Genomic DNA, 10954 nt, shown 5'->3' on the forward strand with positions numbered 1-10954 from the left:
AAGGTGTTTTTGAAACCAGCACTACAGAATTTCAACAAGAAGTATTAGGTCTAATTTATCCCCACTGCAAAACCATGGAGAACAACAGATGTATTCGTGGAGATGTATTTATTCCATTGTGATAAAACAGTAGTTGTAGAACAGAAAAAAATAAAATCCTCTTGTAATTCCCTCATCTCACTGGGTAGCTCATTAAAATCTCATTAATGGAATAGTTCAACTTTTGTCAAGTTCCTTGAGGCAAATTTTTTTAATGAAGATAGCAATTTTCTTGCTAGACACTGAAAGGTGAATTACCCTGGGGTAATGTGTATATGTGGAAATACCCTAAGATCTTTTTACTGTGAAAAGACTGTATTAGTGGTGAGGTTTCATCCTTGTCTGTTCCTTTTCTTAAAATTAAATTGCATGTGAGGACTTTGAAAAGCATTAACATATAACACATTACAAAGAGTCTATCAGCAGTTCCATGATAAACTTCGTATTTTAGGTTGGGTTGTATAAAATCTCATGCTGACAGTCAGCAGTAAAATAAGTTGGAAACCATGCTGGATAGGAGCTGTGGCATATTTATCTCTTATTTCAAAATTGCTTCTCAGAAATTGAAGTCCTGTATTTATGTCATCAGTAAGGACTGAATGTAAGCCTTTTGTAACCAATAATGATAGTTCCTGGCATAGGGGACTGAAACTTTCAGGGCTGAGGCTAGAAAGGAAGACTTACAGGATCAAATTTTCAGAGTTATTTAAGCTCCTGACTCAACTCAAAACAGTGGGAGGCATCCACATAAAAGCCTGTAGAGACCTGAGTTGCAGGTATGGCAAAGCTACTGCTGATATGCATATCCTGGTGCCTGCAGGAGATTCAGGAATGCTGAGTCAAACATGAAGGGGGGACAATAAAGCAAGCTGCTCAGAGAGGTGGCTGACCCTAGATGGACACTGAGGAGTGGGGTGTCTTTTAATCTTGGACTCAGACTGAAAAAAGGACTTGGGGAAGGGTTTCACGAGACTCCTAAGCCACCCTCCTAATTCAAATGTATCTTCTGAATAGCTTTCATGTCTAGTGAGTTGCACTGGCTTTCTGTGGGATAAGACAAGTGTTAGAGCCAGGGTATGTGAGAAACATGCAGATAAAATATGGGATGAGCTGGATTTCAACCTTTTGAAGCAGAAATGCTGTAGTTCAGATTGATTCATAGGAGCCAGCATAGCTGTAGTGTTGCAGTGTTTTGTACCTCCCAGTACGTGAGACTTTCTCTTAGTACGTGACCTCACTTTCCAGTCAAGGAAGATGAGGAGAAGGCAGGAGCCCTGTGACCTCATACATGAGCTGTACATATCAGAAAACCTGATATGTAGCAGATCTCCCTTTGCATGCAAAGAAATGCTTCATGTCTGCATCTCCTTTTCCCAGGAGAGCACTGTAACCACTGGATTCTGGAGTTACCCTTCCTCCTGGCCTTTCCTGCTGAAGCCATATTGATGTTCAGTGAAGAATTTGGCAGTGCTGGAGTGGTGAGGAAGAGCAACCCTGGGTAAGTCAGTGATGAGCTTTCTGACCCTGGGGGTGGGTACAGGAGAGAAAGGGGCCTTCTGAATCTGAGATGATGCCCTGATCCAGCCTTTGAAAATCCCATCCTGGACTACTTTTGCCCCCTCAGGCTTTCACCTTTCATCTGGGGCCACAAACACTGCTTGAGATGAGAGAGAGATCTTGAAATGTGGGCAAAGCTGTTCAGTAGGAAACTTCAGAACCTCCTATTTGTTTCACATGGGTCACCACACTGCTATAAAACAGTAATAAAGTAAAAGCTGGATCGATTATCTAAAGAAGAAAGATCTATTATCTCTGAGATGTTATTAATCCCAGCTCTTCCAGTCTAAATATATCTCAAACTGATTAATATTCTGAGCTGTAGCCATAGGGACATTCTGTACCCCTCTCAAGTTTTCCATTTATGAGCATGTTAAATTTGCATCCACAGTGTGCAGCTTAGTGGCAGGTGATTTTCCAGTGCTAACAACAACTCTACCTCGTTTGCATGCACGATGCTATACAAAACCCCAGCCAATCAATGCTGACTACTAAGAAGCAGGAAAAGAAAAATCCACAGATAACGTTTGAAACCTCTTTTAGAAATTAATCCTGAGGACTTTTTAATAAAATTTACATAAAAGACATTATTTTCTCCTACTTAGACTACGTATTAGCTGATTATTTTATGTTGTGTTTTTGGTGATCTCTGGTGTGCAGGTATCTATCCACACACACACATTATTCCTTCTAGCACATATCTTGGGAAGTCCACAAGATCAGCAGGGTCCCTGTGCCTCTGATTGCTGTAAGTGGATGAAAATGCAAATACTGAGATGGCAATGAGAGATGAGCTGCTTTTTGCCACTGGAGGCTTTATTGATCCATTTGTAAAGAGAAGGTTTTGGAAGTCATTAACCTTTGCTTTTTTTGAGCAAATAGTTTTGATCAAATACTTGGGGAGGTAAAGCAGAGCAAGCTTTAGAAAATGTCTGGAGGGGAAGTTAGGATATGGGCTTTTCATTCTTTTGGGAAAGGTAGATTAGGGGAAGAGGTATCAGTTTTTCTGTTTTTTCTCATAGGTGGTTCTAACACTCCTCAATCCTTCGTGACTTAAATGAAGAAAAGTTCTTCTTTCCCCGTTCTCAGAGTGGTGTTGAGTGGAAGGAATACAAAGGAATATATATTTATAAAAAATTTCCATAACAAATAATTTACTATCTGAAATGTGGATTGAAAAAAGGTAATTTCTCTTTACAGGAAAAATAGATAAAAAGACACAAATCTTTATCTTCTGCTCCTTACAAATCAGCTTACATATGTGTCTTGGGACTCCTCTAACTCTGCTGTGCCATATTAATGGTTATTTTTATGCATTCAAGTAAATGGTCCCAAGGAGCTCTACAGAAATATAAAGAAACAGTGGTCCTTTGGGATCTTGCTGTCTCAAGCTGGCTGTGAGTCTTAGCTTCCTTTCCACATTTTTTAAAAAAAAATTTTTTAATGTCTAGTCCAGAGTTGCAATCCAGAATTATGAGAGAAAAGGTTTATAATTAATATCCTAAAAATTTCATTTTGTGAAATGAAACGTGTTCCTAGTGATCTCCAAGAGATTATAACCAAAAGCCGTGTAATTCTTCTCATTTTAGGTGAAACCTCCCTCTTCAAAAAGCAGCTGTGCAGCTGAATAATTGGATCTCATGACTACATAATTGCAAATGTGAGTTTTGGTAGGACTGAGACTTTTGAATTTTACTTAATATCACCATCTTGGAACAGAAAGCTTGCAATTTTCAAGATCACAAGTTTGTAACAAAGAAACTACATGTGTTAAATGCCAAGCACTGCTTTGACCCTGAATTCTTTGGTTCACAGTGGGATTCATAAAGCTTCTGGTTCCTTGGGAGAAACATTTTAAATGCTTCCAAGCTGAATCTACTCCAAAGTTGAAAAGTCTGACCCAGGTTCCCAGAAGAAAAGCGTTATAAAATGTGCAAAAATTGAGCTTTCACCATGGAACATAATTTAAAAAAAAACCTAATTGTCCTTTTCCAACAGAAATCTGTGTCATCATTAGGTTTTGGCTGCTTGTAGTCATAACACTGTGAGAGGTGACACACAGTAGTGTAGGAAATTATTTCTTTTACAAGGAAAGAAATACCATCTGAGCTGAACAGAAACCAGTCCAGCTGTGTGAACGAATGCTCAGAATCTCTGAAAATAAAGCCATTTGGTTTTAGGTTCTTCAATATATTTCTAGATGTAGTATTAGAAAAAAGATCAGTAATTTCTAAAACATTGTGATTTTTACTCTGTTATGGTCGATTATATTTATTTTTCTTTCTTTTTTTTTTTTTTTTTTTAAATTTTTTTTCCTTTCTTTCTTTAATATTCTGGATCATTTATCTCTAACTCACACCCAAATCCCTCATTATTTTATTGTCTGGCTTACTGCCAAAACATCATTGACTCACAAAATTCTGTGCTACATGTTGATACAGGATAACTATCAAATTCCAATGCCTGGTAAAATAGCAGCTCAGTGACAAAACTGCAATGTAGTAAACTGCTCTTTGGTTTTATTCTTCTACAATGGTTCAAATGTTTGGAATACAGTATACATGTTTTCAATATAAATAACATTACAACTTTTTAAAACGCACTGTGGTTTTTATCATACAGAGAAAGGTCTGAAATCCTCATTTTCTGCCTCTTCTTTGTAGTCTTTGCTCCAAATAAAGGTAAATGACTCTTAAAAATTTCCCACTTGACCATGGAATGGTCTGTCATCTCAGGTATAATCAGGTGCTGCCTTCTTAAAGTTCCTTTGCAAAGCGTGTGACATGCTGCATGGGAGGGACTGAGCTGCAAAACATCTGGTTGGAATTCTAGGCAATACTGAAATGCTTTAAAACAGTCTGGGGAAGTCACTGTACCTTAGAAAGCCTCGGGTCCTTATCCTAATTAAGTTGCATTCCCTCCAGAACCTGGTACCAAGGTGTTTAATGACCCCTTAATTCTCCCCTACTGAGCACTCTTGGCTGTGCTACCACACAACCTCTTAACTCAAGATGGGTGTCTGACGAGCTAAAGGGAGTTACACATATGGAAGATAATGCATTAGAGGCACCAGAAATTAGAGTTCTGTTCCATTTCAGATTGTCTCTCAAATGAATGGGAAACCTTGCCATTGTTACCCTGTAGTAATAGGAGCAATACTGTGTCACTGCCTGCTCTAGATTCTGCCATAAGTAGCTGGTGAAGCACAGAGATAAGTAATTATACTAATTAAAAGTGGAGAAAGATAATCACCTGCTCTGGACCTGAGAGACCAAAGTTTAATGCAACTTGCAGAAGGGTGACCATTTTAGTCTGCTTCAAGACACATTAAGCAAAGATATTTAAATTTGTGGTCTTAAAAGACCAAAATAAGCAGAAATTCCAGAAATTAGTGATGGGAGGAGATGGGAAATATAATGTAGAAGAAGCAGATGAAATAATTTATTTCCTCATACATATGCAGACTAATAGATACACCGGCATTAAAATTAGTAATGCTGAGGATGCGTCTGACTTCTACATTAGTGTTCTTCCCTCATAATTGACAGCTCAAGGGGGGTACTGATACATAGTGATGATAATGACATTAACTTGTTCTTGAAAGAAATTGAAAATGGCACTGCTAATAATGCCTGAACTGTGACAGCCTCTCTGCAAATTGCAGGAATAGTTCAGTGGCATTGGAAGAAGACATAAACAGAATAAGGTCCCATATATCTTAATATCAAAGCTGTATAATATTTGTCTATTTTACTGCTTGCCAAATGTTGAAACCTTGGAGTTGGAAGAAAAATTGTCCCTTGGAGGGGGCTACAACAAAACATGCACAACTCAGTCACTGAATCTTAGTGTGGTGTGCTGGCCCTGTAAACAGAGGGAAATTTCACTGAATTTGTACAAAAGCAATAAAGGCCAATGAAAAATTATCAGAGATAAAGAGAGCAGTGCTCTGGCTATGGATGTGGAAGAATTGTAAAATATTGGTTTATAGACAGGGCAATCAGTAAATTTAATAAGTTGCTTCTGTAGTTAGTCAAAGTAATTAACACAAGGGCATATAGGGCAACTTGAGCCAGCAGAGTCTGGCACTGGAATAACTGACTGTAAGAGAGTCATTAGCTCATGATTAAGTAGTTTATCCCCAGAAGTCAGCATCTGTAGTCATAAGTACTTATTTATAACTATTTCTGACTGGCGCTAGGGTTACATAGGGCATTACATATACTGGGGAAATGGAATATACTCTATTTCATATGGGAAAATTTTCTGCTTTGCTTGTTTCAAGCCATCATTTCATGTTCCTGATGAAACGGGCCCTGAAGAGAAGCATATCCATGGATCCTTGACTGTAAGAGCCTACTGGAGACAGAGCAGTGTGAAGTAGATGGAGCACAGGATTTAGAGCACAAACTTTCTACAAAGAAACAAAACGGAATCAAGGAAGGTGGAATCCTTCCAGCAAAGAGATCCATAGACATGAGACTACAGCAGTGTCAGGAAAAAGGGGTGTGTTGCTAGTCAAAAAGGACAGATTGACCTCTGGTCATCAGAGTAGGAGGCTGGCCAACTTTACAGGCAGCGTTTTCACATCCGGGTTTTTAGTTTTAGAGCTGATGTCAAGATGTTCAAAATTTCCTAGGCTAATGGGATTACTGTTGCTCTACTTTATATTGTTCATACACAAGGGAGGAAAGAGATTCCTGAGAGAAGAACTCATCCACAGAAACACACTTGAGAATTTGTCCTACTTCTTGTTCCAGTCCAGTGTAATCACTGTGAATTGTAATTTCCTCTGAATTGTAGTGCTCAGATAACACTGCTAACCAATGAATCTTATCAAAATGCAGTGACTCAGCCACACACCATAGACAAATTGTGGGAAGATTTGTGTGGATCTACTTAGAAATTGGCAGTCATAGTTAGAAACACTTGAAATAGGGATGAGAAATGGGAAGGAGTGAAGATGGTAGGTAGACCAAGGTGAGACTGTAGAACACATGGATGGAGAAAACTAAAAATAAGAATAGAAGGTGGCAAGAAATACCTTGACTTTACTAAGTACTTGGCAGTCATACTTTTAATAAAAGAAAACTACATAAGAGGACCACAGGGGGGCAGGGCTAAATCAAAGATCAATATCTCTGTGAATATTCCTAGTGTTTATGTTGAAATGGTCATTTCATGTGAATGTACATCAACTGTACTAGTCCATTGGTGCAAATATGGGGCAAGTAAAGTCTGATGTAAACACAGAAAGATCATGGATGAAGTCTAAAATAAGTACCTATCCTCTAATGATGAGCTTTATTTGATTTGAGATCCTCTCTGAAAGTCCTACAGGGGTTTTTTCAAAGCGGCATATAATCTAGTCACCAGTCTCTGTCTAGTGTAGGAAGCAGAGCTTCCTTTCTTTGCCTGGTTTTGTCTATCCATAAAAATGGCTGATTGACATAATAAAATTATCTTTCCATAGCCCAGGAGAAGTCCATAGCATACACGTAACAAAAAACTTTGCTTTGGTGTGGTATGACAGTAGTAAGAAAATATATAAATTTATAGTACATGCATTAGGGATTACAGATTTGTGAAATCCTAGAAACTGAGTCCTCAGTATTAAAACAAGAGATTCCCTCTTGAGAATTTCACTGTCTGTGATGTTTAGAGAGAAGTTACAATCATTGAAGCTCGTGGGAAGTAAGGATTAATTCCTCACATTTATTGTTGGAGGCACAGTGTATGTTATCCCTTAATGAAAAGAATACGTAACATGGAACAGATAATACTGTAGGTTTGCCATAATACAACAAGCAGACTAGATCCAATCCCCTGAGGCTATTTGGATTTTAGGGGATTTAAAATTTTGGCTAAGCAGCTATATTCATGTTATGAGTCCTTTCTTTGAGCTGCTGTGTCTATAGTTTTTTCTTGTGCTTAATGTACACCAACCTGTGATAACTATGGATCCATATATTGTAAGGCTGTGGCAATTTTCAAAAGTCCTCACTGAAAAATCTAGTATATGGTTTAAATCACCAATGTGGGGCTAATTCCTTAATGTGTAACTTCTCCTTAAGGCTTGCAGGTGATAACTCACACTTGTAAATACAGCACGTGCCCAGAGAAGTGTGCTGCTGCCTTAATCAGCTTCATGAATTGTATTACTTAATTGAAAATGCTAATCACATAACTCTTAAACTGTTAATAATCAGGAATCAGTAGATCATTAATTCAAAATTGCTATAATTGCAGGATGCACAAGTGTAGAATTTCACTGGTGAGGTTGAACAATTAATTTAATTTCCTAAGACAAATATGTCATAAGTAGGTATTGTACAAATAGTAATTTAAGTGTGAACGTATGTGTTTCTTTTCTTTTAATCATATTTATTTACTTTTCAGACAAGCAAAATACCTGAGAATATTTTTGTTTTTAAATAAAATTTCTGAATTTCAGAGAAAAAAATTTCTGTGATTATTTTATCCCAGCATGGTTTTTTCTTAGGGCTGTCCAAGCTTCATCAAGAAAAAAGGGAAGCAAAATAATCAGCAGTTCCTTGCAAATAGAGCAAGACTGTCTGCTGGGTCCAGTCTGCCAGTGTTGCATTACCAAAAGCATTCCAGTTTACCAAAACTCAGCCCTTGTCCTTTTATTCTACAGGAATTCAGTATTCCTTTTAGGTGCAAAAAAACCTGTCCATATATTAGAACTGAATCCAAATCTCTATAGGTATTCAATGCTTGTCCTTACATTTTCCATGCAGGAGAGTCAGCACACAGCCAGCTACTTAATACGTGGTTCTCTGTGCTACATTCTTTGGGAGTGCAAGAAGTAAGTTGGAGATAGTTTTCTTTATTTCCAAAACCTTTGTATAATTTCTATACCTTGTTTGGGTACTTGCAGCTGATCCTTCTTTGAAGGGGTAAGGAAAGCTTGGCCTTGCCATGCACTGACTGAATCCATGAGGGAACTGCAATATCTCTGGTTTTACCAGCTAGCTTTGCAATGTTTCAATATTCGTTTTCATAGCAGCCACCTCTGATTCATGGCTCAGCTTCACACTCCCTCCCTCTGCTTAGTTTGTCCAAACTGAGCTTGTGCCCTTTGCTGTGACAACCAAGGAAGGGAGATACTAGAGGGGTTTCATGTGGGAGTGTGCAGTTGTCGCAGTGGATCGAGGTCTCTGATAGGTGTGAATGTTTTATCTCTACCCAGGAAGATCCCATCGCAGCCATGGAGACACTGCAGTGCTCAGGAGGCTCTGGAGACTAACGATATCACAGTTTGTGGAAGCAGATTTTGGCACACAAAGTGTCAAAAATCAAACTCATCTTCAGTAGATATTTAATTCCTCAGACTTCTGTGGAAAATCCACATCTCCACATATGTCTGTGTCTTTTGAATCCTTAGCTATTGCTTTAACACTACTGTGGTTTGTTTTTGAAGAGATTATACACTTCTTCTTAAGCCAGTTACACATATACATGGACGTGTCCATTAATATTACATCACACTGCAAGTCCTACTTCTAATTTCATCATAAAAACAGCATAAAAATGTGCAATGCAAATTCACTGTTGTTCATTGTTCAGTGGAGTAAAATTTCCATGCAGCTTGTGAAAAAGTAGGCAGAGTGTCAGCTGTGAACATCTAATTCCCCCTTCAGGGTGCTGACAAGGTACTCCAAAGTAATGCTTTTCACTAATTGCATACTGCACTGACCATGGAAGCCTTCCACTATCCCATGGCAGAACAGTAGGATTCCTATGGCTTTTCCATTTAACTGAAAGTGAATATAAGGGACTGTTACTATTGTCTTCTGGGATCCAGGGAGGATCCCAAAAATTGCAGAATTTTAGATAATTTCTCTGGAAGTGTGTCATGCTGCCAGTTCTAAATTATGGGGAAAATGGAGTTGCCTTGCTGTGGCTCAAAATTGAAATTCAGGAAAAAGAGAAAACCCAACCCACAAAATAAAACAATAAGTAACTTCCTGGAAGTTATAGGGTTGGGGGTTTCTTTCAGCTTCGTAACACAATTTTTTTCTATAATGTTTTTGCATGAATCCAAGAGTGATTATCTTATTGGACATAGTACATCAGTTAGATTCAAAGTATGTTTTCACCTTCATTAGTTATTGCTTGATCTTCCTACTACTGAATTAGCTTTGAGAAAAATAGGATTAAACGCTAATATGCAAAAGTAGTCCTGATTAGACAAGGAAAACAGAAATCAAGCTGTCTGTTTAAAAATATATTTCATACCTCTCTATTATATTGCACTATGTAGCTTTATAGTGTTTTCTACACTTCCAAGCAGTGTAAGGACAGGACAGGAACAGCTGGAGTAGAGCAGGTCTCAATAGGGAATGTGCTTTACCTGTCCCTCTGTGTCTGTACCTGAGTGCAACGGAGGCACTGAAGCTTTGCCACACCTCTTTGTGGCCATGCAGGGTGTCTGAAGTGCCATTTTTATGTATAGACTATACACACTCTATAGAGTATAGAGAAAGTAAAAAATGTACATGGAGGTTGCTTTAAGTTACAAGCTTGTGGAGCTGAAGATGACATTTATCTTTTGTCTTTAGTGGACCAAAAAGAGATTTGCAGAAGAAGCCATTCAGTGATAGCAGCAAGAAGGCAAAGGTGAATTCCACCGAGAAGAATCTCAGTAAGAAGGATGAGAGAAGGCTCCATCAAACAACAAGAGGAGCGAGAGATGGATTACAGAGGAGAGATCATTTCTTTTACCAGCAGGGACTAGATGATATTTGTTGGTTACATTTTTGTGAATATTTGAAATTTTATCAGGTGGGAAGGAAGGAGCTTTCTTTTTACTTAACAGGTTTGGCCTGAATACCTATTTATATTCACAGATGTGGAAGTTGTGTGCACTGCTAGTGTATGACTTTGACTGGGATTTCTTTGAAGACTTTTAGACTTCTACTTGTTTCATATTTGTCCCTCAAAATTACAGGAGTCAAATACTCTGAGCATGTGACCCTGTGAGTTTGGTGTCAACTAGGTCTTTTTGAAAAAAATTCTGCCATTTACAATGACAAATGGAGTAGCTTAAATGAAAGAATATTTAAAAACCTTGAAGGAAATTACTTCTGCATGGGAGAGATGTTTTCAGAAGCATTAAGACGAGTTAATTCTGACAAGAATGCTAAGGCTTTAATAAGCTAGTTTATATGCTTGAGGCAGTCAGTAATCAAATGCCCAAGTACCTTATGTACTGACATTTACAAATCACAAATAGATTTATATATTGTGATTCCAGAACTTTATCACAGGAAAATCATACTCTGCTGTTTAAACCAGATGAGAGAAGAAGAATTAAAGATTCACACTTATGAGA

The 10954-nt window shown here is 38.0% G+C and overlaps 1 long non-coding RNA gene across 1 annotated transcript; it reads left to right on the forward strand.

Moving 5' to 3' along the window:
- Positions 1–868: 868 nt before the first annotated feature.
- LOC135417625 (uncharacterized) lies at positions 869–10586 on the forward strand. The gene is made up of 5 exons (XR_010432147.1): positions 869–1537; positions 2619–2779; positions 3186–3256; positions 8810–8985; positions 10182–10586. It is a non-coding gene; the product is annotated as an uncharacterized LOC135417625 (long non-coding RNA).
- Positions 10587–10954: the final 368 nt, after the last annotated feature.

This window comes from Pseudopipra pipra, chromosome 7 (assembly GCF_036250125.1).
Source record: "Pseudopipra pipra isolate bDixPip1 chromosome 7, bDixPip1.hap1, whole genome shotgun sequence".
Lineage (NCBI taxonomy): Eukaryota > Metazoa > Chordata > Aves > Passeriformes > Pipridae > Pseudopipra > Pseudopipra pipra.